This window comes from Sorex fumeus, unplaced genomic scaffold, assembly GCF_029834395.1.
Source record: "Sorex fumeus unplaced genomic scaffold, SorFum_2.1 ptg000098l, whole genome shotgun sequence".
Classification (NCBI taxonomy): Eukaryota; Metazoa; Chordata; class Mammalia; order Eulipotyphla; family Soricidae; genus Sorex; species Sorex fumeus.
In genome coordinates, this window is record NW_026606155.1 from 74,783,620 (window position 1) to 74,802,612 (window position 18,993).

The 18,993-nt window shown below is 43.5% G+C and overlaps 6 non-coding genes across 6 annotated transcripts; 3 read left to right on the forward strand and 3 right to left on the reverse strand.

The window, feature by feature from the left end:
- Positions 1-36: 36 nt before the first annotated feature.
- TRNAP-UGG (transfer RNA proline (anticodon UGG)) lies at positions 37-108 on the reverse strand. The gene has a single exon. It is a non-coding gene; the product is annotated as a tRNA-Pro (tRNA).
- A 782-nt stretch (positions 109-890) lies between these two features.
- TRNAY-GUA (transfer RNA tyrosine (anticodon GUA)) lies at positions 891-979 on the reverse strand. The gene is given in 2 exon segments: positions 891-926; positions 943-979. It is a non-coding gene; the product is annotated as a tRNA-Tyr (tRNA).
- Positions 980-1,922: 943 nt separating this feature from the next.
- TRNAT-UGU (transfer RNA threonine (anticodon UGU)) lies at positions 1,923-1,995 on the reverse strand. The gene has a single exon. It is a non-coding gene; the product is annotated as a tRNA-Thr (tRNA).
- A 7,258-nt stretch (positions 1,996-9,253) lies between these two features.
- TRNAL-AAG (transfer RNA leucine (anticodon AAG)) lies at positions 9,254-9,335 on the forward strand. Its single transcript has one exon. It is a non-coding gene; the product is annotated as a tRNA-Leu (tRNA).
- A 725-nt stretch (positions 9,336-10,060) lies between these two features.
- Positions 10,061-10,151, forward strand: TRNAY-GUA (transfer RNA tyrosine (anticodon GUA)). The gene is given in 2 exon segments: positions 10,061-10,097; positions 10,116-10,151. It is a non-coding gene; the product is annotated as a tRNA-Tyr (tRNA).
- A 1,028-nt stretch (positions 10,152-11,179) lies between these two features.
- Positions 11,180-11,269, forward strand: TRNAY-GUA (transfer RNA tyrosine (anticodon GUA)). The gene is given in 2 exon segments: positions 11,180-11,216; positions 11,234-11,269. It is a non-coding gene; the product is annotated as a tRNA-Tyr (tRNA).
- The last annotated feature ends 7,724 nt before the right edge of the window (positions 11,270-18,993 follow it).

Here is an 18,993-nt window from a genome sequence, read left to right on the forward strand (position 1 = left end):
GTGGGAGAAAACAAACCAAAACAACATCGCCATTCAGGGCTCGTCCGGGATTTGAACCCGGGACCTCTCGCACCCAAAGCGAGAATCATACCCCTAGACCAACGAGCCACGGCGATAGCAATGGAAAAACTTTTCTCTGAACTTCCATTTTCTGGCCAGCGTTTCCCTGCAGTTTCGTCCTTCAGTTCCCAGACTATTTTCTGTTCTTTAATTGCAGTCCGGTGTCTCACCCTGAACCTAGACTCTCTTCTTCTCGACCGTCGCCCTAGATCCTCCAGACGTGGGTTGGTGTGTGGAGAGGAAGCCCCTGACCTAGCTACTTGAGAGGGTCCCCACTGGGATCAAAGTATCCGAACGCGGCTTGGTTTGCCAGATTTGGGTTTCCGAGCCCCGAGATGCTTCAAAGCATCCCAGGGGAGAGTGCGAAAGCCGGACCCCCGAGTTTACCTGAATGAGTCCTTGTTTTAACGTGGTCTCTCTTCCAGCCTCATCGGGGGCAGAAACTCGGGCAGGAATCAGAGTGATGGTCCCCCCACCGGCGCCCCTGAAGTGTCCCTGAGGTCTTAGAACACACACAAATGTACTGTACCTTTGGTTTTTCTCCTGCCCTAGGACCTTAGGCAACAGCTTGGGGTCAAAAACAAAAGGAAATGCAACTTGAGAAAGATACAGGATACAAAATTCATTGCAGGAGTTCCTCAGTTGCTACACCATTCCCTGTTTGCAACACATCAAGAAAAATTGCGCGATGCTCAGGTGCGAGCGAGGAGGCGACGCGCTGCCCTGCTTTGGAGACGGGGGAGACGCATGAAAGTAACTCCGTATTACGGAACCGGCTCGGCACTGCTCATATTAGCGGGGATATTAGGAAGTCCCAAAACAGAAGCTTCTCCTTCGAGCCGGAATCGAACCAGCGACCTAAGGATGACCGTCGCTATACAACTACAGTCCTCCGCTCTACCAGCTGAGCTATCGAAGGGAGCGTGAGAAGACAAAGGCCGGAATCCTCTATTCAGGAGATCCAGAGCCGAGAGCCGGCGACTAGGGCACTACGAAGATCCAAGAATTAAGTTTCGAGGCGTCCTGCTCCCACGGCCGCGAGGCCAGGCCAGCCTTGCCGGGGCCGATCTTCCAGCTTGGCTGACGGCCTCCCAGATGGGATCAATCCGTGAAGCCTCCCCCCGCCCCGCTGAGCCAAGCACGCCGAGGCGCGAGAGCGCGGGCGTCGCCCGGGCGGCGGCGAAGAATGAGGGGCGCAGGAGCAGGGCCGCGCGGTGGGGGTCGCCAGCCGCGCCGCGCCGCGCCTCGCTTCTGGCGCCGGCGTCCGGGCCGCGACTCCCGGGAAGAGAGAGGCGGCCCGGTCCGTGGGGAGAAACTAGAGTGTGTTTCGGAGGCGTCGTTTCAGGAAACACAGTTTGAAGGCTTTTTTTTTTAGAGAGAAAGCCACATTATTTTTGTAGGGTTTTTTGTTTTTTTTAGCTCCAAGTTTGGCTTTACCCTCCCCGGTGCTCGAAAACCACCCAAACTGGAAAGCCGGCGGCCCCTTCCCTGGAGGAAGGGCCACCTCCTTCTCCGCTCAGAGACCTGCCCGGGGAGTGCCGCGGGCTCGACCCCACTGCCTGCGGCGACCGGGCTCAGCCGCACTCGGGCGGGGTGTTCTCGGGCCCCGCAGGGGGCGCTTCAGGGGAGAACGCGGCCCGGTCGGTCCCTGCCGCGAGGCAGCGCTTGCGCACTGGCCGACCGGAAGCGCCTCTGCTCAGCGCCGGTTTTTCCCCCAAGGCTCTGACTTCAGCCTGGAGAAGAAAACGTGGTGAATTTACTGTGGGGTTAAAGTTACCGGGAGAGGTGATGGGAAAGGATAGGAGGAGGGTGGGAAGGATCTTTGATTTTTGATAGGGGAAAAAAAAAAAAAAGTCTGCCGTAGGCCCCAGCGAGATTTGAACTCGCGACCCCTGGTTTACAAGACCAGTGCTCTAACCCCTGAGCTATAGGGCCTCACGGGCAGTTCTTCTTCTTCCTTCTCAGTAAAGGCAAGTTTGCATGCTGGACCTCTCAGACTATCTACGTGCTGAAAGCCAGGAGCGCCGTGGGACTTATTTCGGTGTTTCCCAGTTATTGACCTTGGATCCCCACGCTCTTGCTGGGAAGAATGCAAAATGTGGGCCCGTGGCCGGAGCGCCACTCTTTTAATTCCGGAGAAATTTACCCACCCCGAGAACATGTCAGATTAAAATACTGCCCGCACCAGCACCCCGGACCCCCGCACCAGGCTGAGTAAGCAGGAGAAAGGGAAACCCTGCGAGGAAAAAACTGTCCACAGCAGCTCTCCGCTGGAATCCAGCGTCCGTCCTTAATTTCCTCTTCTCCACGCAGGACACCCGCCCGCCAGCAACCACCGGCCTCTTGCGAGTGCCTCAGAAGGAAGCATCTTGTCCCAGTGTTATACCCGGGTATAGGGCTTCCCGTTTGCAGAGAGACCCCCCCAAGGGAGAATGCAAAAGCAAAAGAACCTTTATTTCTAGCTCGAGCCAAAGTCCAAGTCTCACCCAACGCAGTGGAGTCTGGACAAGGTCCCGAGCTCCTACTACAGCTGGTTTTAATATCCCTAGTCACATAAGCATAGCTAACAGGTGCCAACAGGACCAGGCTGCAAAACAGGACGGTAGCTTATTGATTAGTGTAAGCGGTTAGAGACGAGTTATGGGGGAGGGGGTTCCCAGTAACTATAATCACAAACTTCGAGAAAACAGAATACAGTTCTTCGGGGAAATAGAAGCTTAGGCCTACTGCTTGTTTTGCTGAAGTGCAGCCTGTCATGGCTTCTTGTTCTGCCTCACTCCAGCCCTTCATCAGCAGCTCCTGTCTTGGCGTCCAAGCGCACATTGATGCTTCCACCAGCTGGGCACAGCCCTCAGAATCTGGGAGACAATTGTGGCCTTAGCGTGGAAGGGGCGCCCTCGTCTTTAGTAAAGAAAGTGAAGGTTGAAGAGAATAGTGGAAAGCAGCTGTGTCAGGGGTGAAGTCACCCTGCTGCGACTGACGCACACCTGCTGAATGAGCCGTCAGCAAAGCGAAGCCTTCCAGGGGGGTTGAGACTTGAGCTGCACCCGGAAGGGAAGGGAGGACCCTTGTGATCCCTGGTACAAAAGGGTTGTGCACAATGTCTAAGAGAAAGATTTTGGTATTGAAGAGGCCGTGACTGGGGCAGATGCCCAACCTCCCACACATGAGAGAAGATCAGAAAGCAGGCTCCTTCCTAGGGAACAGATTTCTGGAATGAAGTTACTGCCCTTTCAAAAGTGAAAACAGACGTTCGCCACCTACGCATATGCAGAGTGAATAGACTGGGGGGGGGGGGGGGGGGAGGGGCAGAATAAGGGAACATCAAAGACTGGCCAGTGCCATGCTGCAGTGACCAGAGGGTAATGAGAGTGATACAGGAAGGGAGATTCTGCAGAAGTCAGCTATGTAAGAAGAGGAATTGAGAAGCAGAAAAAGGAAGGGCAAATATTCTTTAAAGAAGCAAGTTTATATTCAGGCCTCTGCTTTTTTTTCTCTTTGTATGCTCATAATTTTTACATGCGCTAACTCGACCCATGAATTTATGTCATTTGATTTTACCTTATCAGCCTTTGAGACTGATAGAGGTAAGATGTTCTGGTTATTGTATAATTCCCATAAACTCCTCCATCCTTATCTCAAATTCAGACTACCTAAATTCTAGCACTCCTTACCGCTCTGTCCTCTCCTTTGGATTTCCTTTCTTATTTGTTTTTTCATCTTGCAAGTGTCATCTTGCTTCTTCAAGATATGGCATTTGGTATAGGTGTCAGATTCTTGATATAGGGTTTCTTAAATCTGTAGAATGTTGTCTTTCTTCAGTTCTGGAAAGTTCTCATCTATTCCTTTGCAAGTGCAGTTTTTGTTCTACTTCGTCCATTTATGAAACTGTGATTAGACATATGTTAGACACTCAAAGCCTGTCCTCTGTTTCTTTTAACCTCTCTTCCATATTTTCTTTTTGTCTATGTTGCACTCTAGATGGTATGTTTGTACTCATAATCTGCTAATTCTCTCCTCAATAGTGTTTAGTAGACAGCTCGCTGAATAAATTATAATTATCAATTGCAATTTTCTATTCTAGAAATTCTATTTGATTATTTCTAAATAACTAAGCAAAAAATTTTAAAGAATGTAAGAACATTTTATTCAGCAACATTGTAATGGGAGAAGAGATCTCAGTATAGAACAAGATTAAAATACAAGAACATCCTTTAACTGTCCACAGCACCAATGCTGCTCAGACAGGAGTAAATCTGCTGCTAGAACTGCTGTAGTGCTGTGGATAGCAGGCACCACTGCAACTGTCCCTAGAAGAGCCCAAAGCAGAATGGCTTCATTATGAATGGTGTTTGCTATTCTCCTACCAGCAAAAGCAATTGATAGAGCCTACACTGAAAGTGTACGGCATAGAAAATACCTTTTCAGTGCCCTGTAAACAAGGTGCAAGTCCAATGCTAAATCACAACAGAAAATATCACATGAGCCATTGATGCTACCTCCTACCGTTTGTGTACCTGTGATGCAAACTGTGATTTCAAGTTTGACATTCTGAAAAATCATCTGGATGCATTTTCAGAGCAGCAACTGTTCTACATAATACAGTAAATATATATTATACATTTGACATAATCCATAGAATATACAACACCAAGAGAGAGTCCTAATGTAAAGGAGAGTTTGAAGTGATAATGATATGTCAGTGTTGGTTCATGCATATTTTTTTTTTTAAAGTACCACACCAGTATGAGAAGTCAGGTAGTCTTGGATTGGGGCAGAGAACATATGGGAACAACCTGTACTTTGCTCTCAATTTTGCTATAAATCTAAACTGCTCTGAAAAAATAAGTCTTTTTTTTAAATTCCCAGTTTTTTCTGGCAACTAATAGCATCATCTCAAAATATAAGAATGAAACATTAACATAATTAAGATAAATAGAAAAATAAATAGTCATCTGAATATTTTTAACAGTCCTCTCTAGTAGTTGTTAGGTAGACAGCCTAGTATTTTACTTTCTGAACACTAAACCCTGAACCAAGAGGAAAGTTTTATTCTTGGTCTTTTATGTAACCAGTGCATGGGCTTCCTGGAAGTTCGAAGACATTTCCCTATCCCAGTCCCCACTTCATTCTCCACAAATCCTACACATACTGCTTGGTATTTGTAATCCAAGACCAAGGGTTTGTGATTGGTTGACACTGTCTATTCCCTTGTTTTGTCTGTAAGATAACCCTACATTGAAAGCTTATCCTATGTAAAAAAAAATACTTAGTGGCAACCTTGGACTTATAGTAGATGGCATATATTATAGTACACTAGACAACAATAGTATTGTCTCAGATGTAGTAAAGATGCCTCTAGTATTTAACAGCGTCTGCTAGGAGTAACATGAAGACTAAGAACACAACTATTGTTTTCATGCATATAGCTTGTATTTTGAATCTCTTAAGACTCTTGCAGACTTGCTCTTCAAACCTGTGATCTCCCTTGAACATGTATCTTGCTTGCTTGTCTGTATGTTTCTTTGCTTGCTTTTTTCTGCTCTGGGAAGCCTGCGTTAACTCCTGGACACACAGTTCTCTCTTTCCCTCTCCTCACATCTTTCTAAATAAGTTTCAATATAAACTTTGTTTCACCCAAAAAAAATTTTTTTCAAGGGCAGAATTTCTTAATTAAAAAAAAACTTTATTTATAAAGTCATCCTGTTGTAGTTCCTTTCCTGATGCAACTCGGTTCTCCTCTTCCCTCACTCCAGGCTGGCCCTAGACAGGGCAGAGCAGGTGCTCATGCTCCGGTGGCAGCCACGGAGAGTCAGGTCATACAGCCCCACAGGAACCAGCAGCTCTACTGCCCGAGTGACCACTGCATCCTGAGTCCTTTAGTGTCTGGTGATAGCAGAAAGATTTCTTAATTTTGATGAGTTTCAATTAGATGTGTTTCCTCTTATGGCTCATACTTCCAGTAATACACCTAAGAAATGATTTCCACATACAAGTCAACAAGTATTTTATTCTAAATATTTTTACTGTTGCATTGTGATTTATTTTGTTATTTGTATATGGGGTGAGGTGGGGATCAAAAGTTAAAGAAAATTTTAAATATCAGTTTATAAAATATCTTAAATGAATTCCCTTTGAAATGGTCAATAATCAATTGACAATATATGTATAGTTCTTTTTCTGTACTCTTATATTGCAAACCTATTTTTAATACCTTAATACTACATTCTTCATTGTGGTAACTTTGTGATAAGTCTGTAAATTAGAGAGATTAAGCGCTTGTTCTTTTCAAAAAGTTGTTTAAAACACGATATGCTTTTTAAGTCTGTCTTTTCATATAAATTTTGAAGTCAGCATGTCAGTTACTTTCAAAAAGACTTCTTGGGATTTTTTTAAATTGAGTGACCATGAGAAACACAGTTACAAAGTTGCTTATGATTGGGTTTCAGTCATACAATTTTCCAGCACATCCCTTCACCAGTGTAGATTTCTCAACACCAATGTCCCCAGTTTCCCTCCCACCTGCCCATTTGTTGGGATTTTTATTTGGATACAAGCTCTAAATCAGTCACTGTCGTCACCGTCCTCCCGCTGTTCACTGATTTGCTCGAGAGGGCCCAGTAACATTGTGAAACTTGTTACGGTGTTTGGCATATTGAATACATCACAGGTAGTTTGCCAGGCTTTGCTGTGTGGGCGGGATACTCTCGGTAGCTTGCCGGGCTCTAAATCAACGAGGAATAATCAGTGTGAATATTGGCCAATTGATAAAAATATTGATTACTCTAATTCACAAGTGTGAAATGTCTATATTTTAGTTTTAATGTCAGCAATTTTGTAGTTGGATAAGTTTTGGACATATACATCATCAACTTTTATGTCATGACTCAATTGTAAATTGGATTGCTCGTAAATCATTAACTTCTAATTGTTCATTGCTAGTATATATAACTATACCTATATATTGTATGATATACTTCTGGTTTGGAAGCCACACCTGGGGATTCTGAGGGGGTTACTACTAGCTCTCACTCAAGAATTTCTCCTGGCATTGCTCAGTGGACCATAAGGAATGCTGGGGATCATATCCCAATTGGCCATGTGCAAGGCAAGTGCTGTACTATTCCTCTGGCTCCTATACAGTCAATTTAAATATTTATCTTATATCCTATAACTTTTGTAGATTTACTTATAGCTATAGAAGCTTTCTTTAGACTTCATTGTGTTTTTATAAAGATGTCTGTGTTTTCTTGGAACAAAAGACAGCCTTATGGCCCATGGAAGTAGCTCAGAGAGATGGAGAGCATGCATGCACAACCCCTGAATTTGATCCCCAGAACCATATGGTTTCTGAGCACTGCCATTGTGTCCCTCTCCCCCGCCAAAAAGACAAAATTTCGTTTTGTTTAAGCCTGGGTGCCTTCAATTTTTTCTTTCTCTTTTCCTTTTTCATTATTATAGTGAGTAAATACAATGTGACTCAAAGTGATGAGAATAGATGTCCTTATTTGTGTCTAATCTTACAGAGAAAACATCCATTACTTTATGATTAAGGATGGTCTTTGCTGAAATTTTTTTCATAGGTTCCTTTCATCAGGTTGAGAAAGTTCTCTTTACTTCCTAATTCACTGAGCTTGTATCAAGAATAAATGAGTGAATGTTAAATCGGTTGCTTTTTTTAGAGTATGTCACACTTGATCCTGATGTATTATTATTAGTATTTCATATTGTGGATTCAACTTGATGATGTTTTGCTCTTGTTTTTCCCCCCCTTCCCTCTTCTGTGTTCTTGAAAGATTGCTCTATAGTTTCTATGCTGTCTTATCTGGTTTTAATATCAAAATATTCTTCTCTCATAGAGCTGGGAATACTACAATCTCTTTAATTTTTCTAGAAGTCATGGAGCTTTTATTATTCTTTCATTACTACTTATTATTATATTATATTATATATTATATTATATTAATATTATTCATTATTCTTAGAGAAAGTTCATCAAGTCAGCCTTGAACCATTTAGGTTGAGTGGTCAGTAGTCTTAGAATAGACCAATCAAGTCAGCCTCTGAGTGCTTCATAGATGTAAATGAAAGATTGAGGATCAGTTCAATCAGAACCTAAAAGTCCATTCACAGGTGTCAATTCGTGGATGTATTTGCTCCCTGAAAGAAGACAATCAGTCCAGATTCACCCCAGGTAGACCTAAGGGGGTCAGGGTCAGGGTCACACCGGGACCCATAAGAGAATGGAAGGAACCAAAAGACCAAACTAAGAATTTAGATGGATCAGGAAGAGCTCATCCTAGATGTAGCTCCTTGTTGTAATCTATGAGCAACATCAGTGTGTGGTTGTATTCCATTACACACTGCTTGCAATGTCAGGAAGCTTGAGCTCTGCTAAACTAGAAGTTTCTCTCTCTCTCTCTCTCTCTCTCTCTCTCTCTCTCTCTCACACACACACACACACACACACACACACTCCACAAAATTACTAAGCAATTTTGTGCAGCTTCAGAGGGCTGATTTGCGAGGTGTGAGAGGTCAACATGTTAACCTGAGACACCTAGTTCCCTAAAACAGTCTAATTCTAATAGCATAAATCTCTTTCTGTCTCTGTCTCTCTCTCTATCTATCTATCTCTGTTTCTCTCTCTCTCTCTCTCTCTCTCTCTCTCAAGAAAATAGTTCAGCCAACTCGAATGCACACATTCTTTGATATCTCAGTTAAAGGGAGGACTATAGAGTTTTGTGGGCGTCTTTGAGCTACTTGTTAGATTCCAGCTCACTCTTTTACAAATGTCTAAAATTCCAAACTCCAATTGCTCTATCATACTCCCTCAACGCTAGAAATGTCAAACTTTAATTAGCTCCTCATTTCCTTTAACTTCCAAATAAACAAAAGGGTGTGGCGGCTTTGAGAAAGTGAACAATAAAACATAGTCGTCTGTCACCTAGTATGGTGACATAGATTTTATTTACTTTCACTTCGCAGTATCTTCCCATTTAAAGTCTGATGGAAGAGTAATGATCCAGTCAAGTAACCTTTAGCAGCAAGCCTTGCTAGTATTAGGAAATACTAAACCCTTTCTCTGTTTGATTTTAGTTACTGTCTGAAACTAGGACTTGACGGTCTAGAACGACAAAACAGAAGTGAAATGATGATGGTAGTTGACAACAAAACAATGCCTTCCTCATCTGGTAGCGTGGCCGAGCGGTCTAAGGCGCTGGATTAAGGCTCCAGTCTCTTCGGGGGCGTGGGTTCGAATCCCACCGCTGCCAAAAGGCTTCTTTTAGCTTTGTAGACTAAGTCAATCCTCTAAATGCAACTCTGAAAGGGGAAAAAAACGATAGCGGAAAAATAAAACCTATGAAGCCTAAATGATAGCAGGAATGATCCCAGAAGGAAAAATACAGCACAAAGATTGATAGAAGGGCTGGGAAGAACACTAAGTGTCCTTTGTTAAGTTTTTTCCCCCACTCGCAAACGGAAACATACATGCTTCATTGGCAGAGCAAACTTCAAGAGGCAATTTCTTTGGCATGAAACCCGAACTACTGTTCGACTAGAGGTGCAAAAGTGTCAAGTTTTCTGTCTGATCATGGAAGAAAGGAAGGAAGGAAGGAAGGAAGGAAGGAAGGAAGGAAGGAAGGAAGGAAGGAAGGAAGGAAGGAAGGAAGGAAGGAAGGAAGGGGAAGGAAGGAAGGAAGGGAGGGAGGGAGGGAGGGAGGGAGGGAGGGAGGGAGGGAGGGAGGGTCTCCCGATGCTCAGCTTTCTTCAATTTAAGCACACCACTGACTATTGTTTATTCTCCCCCAATCTTCCAATCCTCCCATTTCCCATCCTAGTTTATCTCTCGCGATGACAGGGCTCAAAACCAGGGGAGGAGAACACGGTTGCTGGTTAAAGGATTTTCCAGCAAAGCAGGGCTCTTTGGATCTAGGGCAAGCAGAAGCTTGACTTTCGTCATTCATGAGTCAGTAACGTCCCATGAGCTTATGTGCACCCTTCGATAGCTCAGCTGGTAGAGCGGAGGACTGTAGACAGCAGTACTGTGAGACATCCTTAGGTCGCTGGTTCGATTCCGGCTCGAAGGAGGTGCTGAAGGTTTTTGCCACGTCGGGGCCTTTTCGGCGCTGCGTGGCAAGAATCAAGTAGTTCTTCTAACAGTTTACGTAAGTTCATACACTTCCTCTCCAGCTAAACCGCATCTTGTAGTTCCTGCCTTACGGGCCATCCCCGACCAGACCTGGGACCGAGCTCTTTTCACCTGTTTTTAGCTGACTCTCCCTTTCCAGGATGCCAGCTCTATAACCTTTCTTTCACACCACGGGCAGAGAGCACTTCTAGTTCTAAACTGGTGGGCAGTCAGAATCTGTCCTGGAATCTTACACCACCACACTGTGGGTCAAGATCAACCGTTTCAGCCTCAATTTCAGTCTTGACTCCTGACTGGAGGACAGGGGTGTGGCCTGGGTCAAACTCTTGTTTTCATTGACCAAACATCTTCTTGTGGCTACAAGAACGTTTTAGTTCTTTTGGCAGGGTCAAGAATTATTCTCACTCAGGTGTGTACACGATAGTGGTAAAAGTCCTGAACTGATTCCCTCAACTACTTCCAACAGAGGGGATGCGGAGCAAAAACGGAGATCTACAGCAAGGAGAGGAGCTCGAGAGTCGAAGTCCACACTTTGCTCTCTAAGAGCGGCCTGAGAGTTGTTGAAACAAACGGCTTGAAGCCGGGGGACAGAAGTCAACTGAGTCAACGTTGGGGTCCAGAAGAGGAGGCTGGTAGCCTTCAAACGGAAAGACGCAGAATCACCACCTTACACCGTCCATCCCGAGGAGCTCGGATGAGTGGGCCAGCTGCAGGGCTAGGTTCTGGGGCTGAATTGGCCGAGAGAGCCTGCAGAGGAAGACGCTGAGGCACAGAGCGCAGGCAGGGGCGATGCGCGGGTTTGTCGGGTCCTCCCGCCGAGGGGCGCTGTAGAGGGCACATGCGCGGTTTCCTTCCAAGCCGGCTTGGGATCTACTGCGAGCCCTTTGGACCCGGGGCGGGCCCCAAGGCTAGGCGCCTAGTTCGTCATTTCATGAATGAGTAATGCCCGGGGACAAGTGTGTGCTCCCTTCGATAGCTCAGCTGGTAGAGCGGAGGACTGTAGACTGTCAGATCGTAGACATCCTTAGGTCGCTGGTTCGATTCCGGCTCGAAGGAGATGCGCTAAATATTTTGCCCTAATCGATCACGAGGTCAAAAATAGGCCCCAGCTCTTGCCAGCTCAGGTCTCTTACGGAGTCGCATCTCGCCGGATAGGCATGATTGACCTCCAACGCGGGAGCTGTCGCCAGACTGAGGATGTGCAATCCAATCTTGGGTTCACCTTCCGTCTGCCTCTCCTAGACTTCGCACAGACTAAAATGTGCCTGTAACTCTGATAGACATCTGATAGAACGCTATAATCTGCTCAAAGAACAATCTTTGAGCACTTTGTAAATAAAAGGATTTTTCTAAAAGTGGGGGCGTGGGGGCGCGGGGCGGGGGGCGGGGGGGGAGGGAGAGGTGTTGCTGAAGCTTGCTAGCCACAAGACCATAAAGTGACTCAGCTCCCTCGGGATCAAAAAGCTACCGTCTCCGCGTTTTGTGTTTTTACTGGGCAGAGGAAAAGCGTCCCAGAAACCATACTTAGGAGGAAAGCCTAAAATAATAATAGCTTCTTAGTTTGCACAGCTTTCCCTCTTGTTACAGCTTTGTCTCTTGTTGTGTGTGAGATAATAGGTCAAGAATCTGTGTCACAAAAGAGGCAAGTGAGTGCCTGCCTCAGTGTCCTGAAGCACCAAAGAGAAGGCAGCACTCACTACTGTGCCCACAAGAGTTTCCTCGTCGGTTCACCTTATTATTTTATTAACAGCCTAATGTCCAGAATGGACCACCTTTGAAATGACCATTTTACTCAGTTTCCATCCACTCCCGCTCCCACCAGAGTGACTCCACTATTTCCTAGAGGTACAAATAGAAGGTAATTGTTTTTGTCCCTCTACCCCCTCTCATTAAATCCTTTCTTGTTTTCTCACACATTTAAGGGTCACTTTTTTTTTTAAACCAGAATCTTCTTCTAATTTCCCAAATCTTAATTTCATTCTCCTGGTTTGCTTTTCCTGGTTTTCTTCAGTGTTCTTTGATTACCCTTCATCTTTCTATCTACCACACTGTACTGATAGGCTTTGTATTGTCTTTAGGACTGAGCTCCTTGAAGTCTGGAGTCTCATTTTGGTATTGTTAGCACCTCACCCAGTGTCTTATAAAGGCTAGACCCAATTTAAATCATTTACTGTTCATAAGGCATTTCAGCCTCCATTCAAGAAAAAATGAATCATTATATCCTGAAGTAATGACTAGAGACCGACTTTATTGGAAGACCAAAAACAAACAAAAAGAAAACTACCTACATTTTCTTCTAAGATATTAATCAGATATGACATGTTTCATGTAAAGAATCCAGGGTTTTCTGTGACAAAAATAAATGAGGAAAGTAAGATATTCTGATTCACCACCAATGAGGAAATCTGAAAATAGAAAAAAAAATATATATATATAAAAACATTTTCCAGGTGCATTGAAGAGATAATGATAGTGTTATTCAGTCTAAAATGGGAGAAGCTCGGGGTATGGTGCCGCCAGCAGGTCAATCTGTACCTGTGAGACGAGTGCATCATCAGCCTGATGGCGCCTTCAGACTTCTAGATACCCCAAAATTGCTGCTGTGCCTTTGACTAGACCCCAAAAACTTGGGACAAAGTTTACCAAGAAAGTAAACGGACAAAAGTTAGGTATGTGGGAAACACACCCACAAACCACCTCTGGCTCAGCTATATAATTGGAGGCAAGGCCTCTCTGGTTCCAGATCGAACTGCTTAATGGCCATGATCCCAGAGACTCAGAAACAAATCTCGAAACCCAGCGGCTTTTGGCAGAAATGCGTCCAGACCCCGCAGTAGGTTACTGTCGCCAGGCTACCCCAGGGGGGAAAGGGTGTTGTCCCTCCGCTTGCTCCCCCTTGGCAGCTCGGTGGCTGTCATCCTCCAAAGGCCATTGGACAGTCAGGTCTGGGCCTGCAGTCATGAAACTTGTTGGCCCTCACAGGATGGGGGTGGAGCCGGTCCTGGTCTCCCTGTCGCAATGAGACCCCAAGTCATTGCACACGAATGGCCTCTCTGACTCCTGATCAAGCTGCTCAACGGCCATGATCCCAGAGACGCAGGAGCAAATCTCAAAACCCAGTGGCTTTTGGCAGAAATCCCTCCAGATTTAAGTGTTAAAATTTCGAAATTTCAAAATCACATGGCCCTACTGCAGCCACGCGACGTCATATGTTGTTCATAACCAGCAATCGAACACAAATTGTCTACTGTTGCCTTTTCAGCATATCTGAGGGTTGGGGTAAAATCTCAAATAATAATGGTGGGTCTGGTGTCGAAATATTGAATGTGATCAAAGTAGAGAGAGAGTATTGTGGAAATCATCTGCCCCACAAGTAGGGGGAGGGTGTGGGATGGGGGTATACTGGGGTTTTGGGGGGTGGAGAATGGGCACTGGTGAAGGTATGGATGTTTCATTGTATGACTGAAACTTAGACCCGAAAGCTTTGTACTGCTCTCACGGTGATTCAATAAATAACATTATAAAAAATGGAAAAAAAAAGTATGGTGGAGTTCATGCACAATTCAATCAGCTAATCAGTGGCTGAATAAATAGCATTAAAAAATGAGAGAAGCAAAAATTTATAGCAAGTACAGGAGAGATAGCACAGGGATTAAGGCACTGCCCTGGCATGCAAGTGACCCTTATTTGTTTTCTCAATCGCAGGAAGTAGCCCCTAAGCCCTGGCAGATGTGGCCGGACCTGCTCACAAATTTGTAATAATAACTCGAATCCCCACAAATCCAGAAATAACTCATTTTTCAAAGCTAATATGAATTTTCTCTCAAAGGCTGACGTGAACATTAAAAGAAAGAATTATTCTACAACAACCTCATTCAACAATCATGGACATAGAAATTCTAAACAAAAGATTGGCAAAGTTTCCACACCATAGATCAAGAGTTGAGGCTGAGATCATCAGAACCTGCTGGATTCATGTTGACAGAGCAGTTAAGGGCTGGGTTTGAGGGGAGTAGGTAGAAAGAGCTTCTCCAAAGAACAGAAAATATTCAAAGACAATAGAGTCTTAGAACCTGAGTAGAAATTAGTCAAGTCCTTAGGGGCAACAGAGTGAACAAAAAAGGAAAAACATGAACAATGATCCAAAATCCAAAATGATATATTAGATGTGTGATGTTTTATATGCTATTAACAGAGAATAAAGCACAAAATTGAAAGAAGCAGAAGTAGGAGATGATGCAAGAAAACTTCCCCAATCTTTTCTCACCCTCGGGACTCCTAGCACTTCCCAACCCTGAAGCACAGGGAGGGAATCCCAAATATCATTTTAAGTCTTTAGGGAGAAGGCACAATATCTGTGTTGTCTGAGAAATAAACATTTCCCGTGAGTGTCACACAGGAGAAATAGGGATGATGACTACAGGTCAGGTCAAATCCCAGCCCGTCTCTTATCCCCACTGCATTTTGGCTGCTGCTTGCCTTGAGGTAGTTGACAGTTTAAGGCAGAAATATTCCCAATCAACATTTGTTGAAAGAAAGGTTAGTCTTCTTTTTCTTCTATTTTGGATTTGTCAAACACAGAGTTGGGAAATTTCCATTCAAACGCATATTTCCCTTGGGTCTTTTAGGAATTATTCTCTCTCATTGTTCTATAACCTCATCATTTGTGTCTTTTTTTCCCCCCTCTGGCAGACACTGTTGCTAGCTGGGTTCCTGTTGTCTAACACCATCAGTCTTCAGTGGAAGGGAGCATTCTCAGTGGAAGCTGAAAGATCCTTTGTTCCTATTAAGAAATTTGTTAGAAACCAATGACTTCAGCCTTCTTCCTCCCTGCACTCAAACCATCAGGCCCCAGGGAGTCTAAAATGGGAAAGATGATTGTCTGTACATAAAACTCATCAGCTAAAAGATGCTGGCTTTAAATGGAGTATCTTTTAATCACTACACTTAAAAAGAAGAAAAGAAAGAACACTACAAGTAAGTGCTTTAAATCATTTCATAGTTAATTTAACCCCATTCATTCCTACCCTTACCTTCCAGACCCATGTTATTCTAATAGTGTTATAGTCTGGGGAATTGTGAGATTATTTTTCTTAACTTCAAGTGTGCCTGGTTAAGTCTAAAACAGTGATCACATCACCAAAAAATCCTCTAGCTACAAGGAGGGAAATGCAAACCCATTCTTGTCCATTAAAAAAGGCTGTGTGATGTGTCCTCCTTAGAACTGATCAGGAAGTGTCTTTGTTTACAAAGAAGACTAGCATCTGAAGAATCATACTCAAGAGAAAAGCATGAAAAAAAGAAGCAAATCACCCAACAACTCCCTGTTTTACCAAGTTCTTTATTCATCCTCAGGAACTCCAAGATTCTATGAGGCAATGGTCAGCCTCATAGTGCCGGGTATGACAGGAACTCCACAATGGAGCAGGAGAGGGAGCCAAACAAACAGAAAGAGGGTCTGAGATATCTCAATGGGTTGACACAAGCTTTGTGTGCCGGAATCCTGGGTTCAATTTCCAGCACTGCAGGCTCATCCCTGACCGGCCAAGATCATGAGTTGGGGCTAGCCCCTGAGCACCGCTGGGTGTGATCACCAAACCAGAAATAAACAATAGAAGGGAAAGAGCTCCTGAAGAATGAACATCACCCTCATGGAGACATCAAAAACATCAAGAGTAGGTAGGGAAAATTTTCTTCTGTGCTTGCATGTTGCTTTTTTTCTGTAAAAACCCCTCTGTTTGGCACTGGAGAGATAGTATAGCAAGTAGGGCACTTGCCTCGCATGTGGCTGACTCAAATTTGATCCCTGACATCCCATATGGTCCTCTGCACAATGCCAGGAGTAATTCCTAAGTGCAGAACCAGGAGTAAGTACTAAGCACAGTCAGGTGTGCACTCTTCCCCGCAAAAAAAAAAAAAAAAAAAAAAAAAAACACCTTTCTTTGGGACCAGAGCAATAGCCCAGTACAATGGTTAAGTCTCCTGTCTTGCGTAGGGCCAATCCTGGTTTGATAGTGTCCCCTGAGCACAGAGACAGGAGTAAATCCTGAGCAATGCCCCCCCCCAACAAACAAACAAACAAAAATCCCCTATTCTCTTAAGAAAAAAATGGTGCATATTGAATGGTATCACCTACATATTCAAATAAAATTATAAAATTGATGACAAAACAAAATAAAATAGATGAACCAGTGAACATTGTGAGTGAGGGAAGAAAATCAGGCAGGTAGGAGTGTAAAAATAAAAATCCTACTAAGAGAAAATATGTAAGCCCTCAAGATTATTTCAAGTCAACAAATGTGAATTTGTCCTATTCTGACATTTAACTTCCAATTATTAAATACAAATCATCAAAGAAAATCAAATAGGCACATAGATATTGTAGAATACCATTTTATATGCTCCTATTTAGATTTCTAGAGAGGATTTTCTCTTCCTCAATTCTATCTTCTATTACTAAAACATTTTTAAACTGTACTGTGCTAAAATAAACATGTGTTCGAGGGTGTTTTTTTCTTTTGTCACAGTAAATCAGTGAAGGGGCTAGTAAGATGTTAAACCAAATCCAAAAGCACTTGAAAATTAAAAACAAAACTAAACAGTCTTTTTCCTCTGATCAAATGCATACTTAGTTTTCAGTATTTATTTTAGGTTTCACTTTTCTCCAGAATATACTTATGTCTCAAGTGCTTGTCTCCTCTTCTATGTTCCTCTAAGCTTAGACTGCATGCTTATCTGTGACATTCTGCTTGTTCCTTATTACTTTTTCTGTCATTCTTATTGTAAGGGAGCTCCATGAGGATAGTGACAATGTCTCCCTTATTCATAGAATCACCAATAATAGCTCTGATACATAATTAACACAGAGCAAAAAATTGAATGATTTCTATTGATTATAAGACAATTTTTCTTATAGTAATGGAAGGAGAGGAGACTTTTTTTAATTTAAATTTTTATTAGTGAAACACCATGAGGTACAGTTGTAGACTTACAAATTTTTGTGCTTGGGTTTTAATTATACAACGTTAAAGTACCCATCTCTCCACCAGTGCCCATCTTCCACCACCACTGATCCCAGTATTCCTCCCACCCCCCATTCTCCCCTGTCCCACCCGTGGCAGGGCATTCCCTTTTGTTCTCTCTAGGAGAGGAGACTTTGAGTGAATGGAAACCCTGGAAGAAAGCCCTTAGAATTGCTTCTCCTAGATAAATTTTACAAAATTTTTCTTATCCAGGAGGAACCACAGGTAAGAAGTTGTAAATAAAGAGCTTCATGTTTTCTGGGAACAAAGTCAGCTGGCGTGTACTCTAGAATTGGACTGATAGAGAACAAGTTCTTTTTCTTTTCTTTTTTCTTTCTTTTTTTTTTTTCTTTTTGGGTCAGACCTGGCGATGCACAGGAGTTACTCCTGGCTCTGCTCTCGGGAATTACTCGGGGCAGTGCTCGGGGGACCATAATGGGATGCTGGAAAATCGACCATGTGGGATGCTGGAAGTTGAGCCCAGGTTGGCCTCATGCAAGGCAAACACCCTACCCACTGTACTATCGCCCCAGCCCCAAGAACAATTTCTTAAAGGAAACTCTCTTGCTCCAAATGGCTAAAAGGGACCAGTATTCTGTTAATAATTTTTTTAAGACTTCTTTTTTTTTTTTTGGTACTTTGGGTCACACCCAGCTGTGCTCAGGACATACTCCTGGCTCTACAAGGATCATTCCTGGTGGGCTCAGGGGACCATATGAGGTGCCAGGGATTGAACTTGGGTCAGCTGTGTGCAAGGCAAGCGCCTTAACATCTGTACAATGACTCCAACCCCTGAAATTTTTTTTAAAGCTTCAGTATAGTACTGATTTGGTTCTTATAACTGGTAATGGTCTTTAGATGGAAGAATACCATAAATTAAATGGACCTCTTGTCTGATTTAATGAATGACTACTGAAAATGTATTATCTTATCTCTGGCAAGTCAAGTTATGAAAGGACTTTGTTGATATCATTGACATAAAAAGCTTAAGAAACTCAACTCAATATTCTCCAGAATATTTGACAATAAAGAGCCCGGCAAGCTACTGAGAGTATCTCGCTCGCACGGCAAAGCCTGGGAAGCTCCCCGTGACGTAGTCAAAATGCCAAAAGCAGTAGCAGTAAGTGTCATAATTTGTGAGACGTTACTGGTGCCCGCTCGAGCAAATCAATGAACAACGGGAGGACAGTGCTACAGTGCTAAACAAAAATATGTGTATGTTCAACTGTCATTCAGTGAATGTAATTTCTCCTTTTTCTCTCTTTAAAAGATAATGGGGCTGGAGAGCTAGTGCAACAAGCTGAGCAACAAGCGTTAGCTTTGCCTAAAGGAGGCCTGGGTTCTAACTCCAGGAGCAACCCGGGGGGAACAGGGAGCCAAGAGTAGCCTCTAGCATTCCTGGGTGTGACCCAAAAACAAGCAAACAAAAAAAGATGGCACGTTTGTTAGGCAAGCACTCTTTGACAAGCTGGGATCCATTAGATTTCAGTGTTTCAGGGAAAATTCTCCGTGAAAAGAATAATTTAATATAAGACATGTACTAATGGCCTAGGTTTCTTTCTATCTTCCTTTTTTCTTTCTTTCTTTCTTTCTTTTATTTTTTTCTTTCTTTCTTAACATTTTATACACACCTAGGTTTCAGTTATCTTTTAGGAAAATCGGAAACTCTCCAACTTGAAAATAAATTATTTGAGGACCTGAGGTCCTTCCTTATCTTAGCTGACTCTGTGATTGGAGAAAGTGGAGAGTATGTGGTTT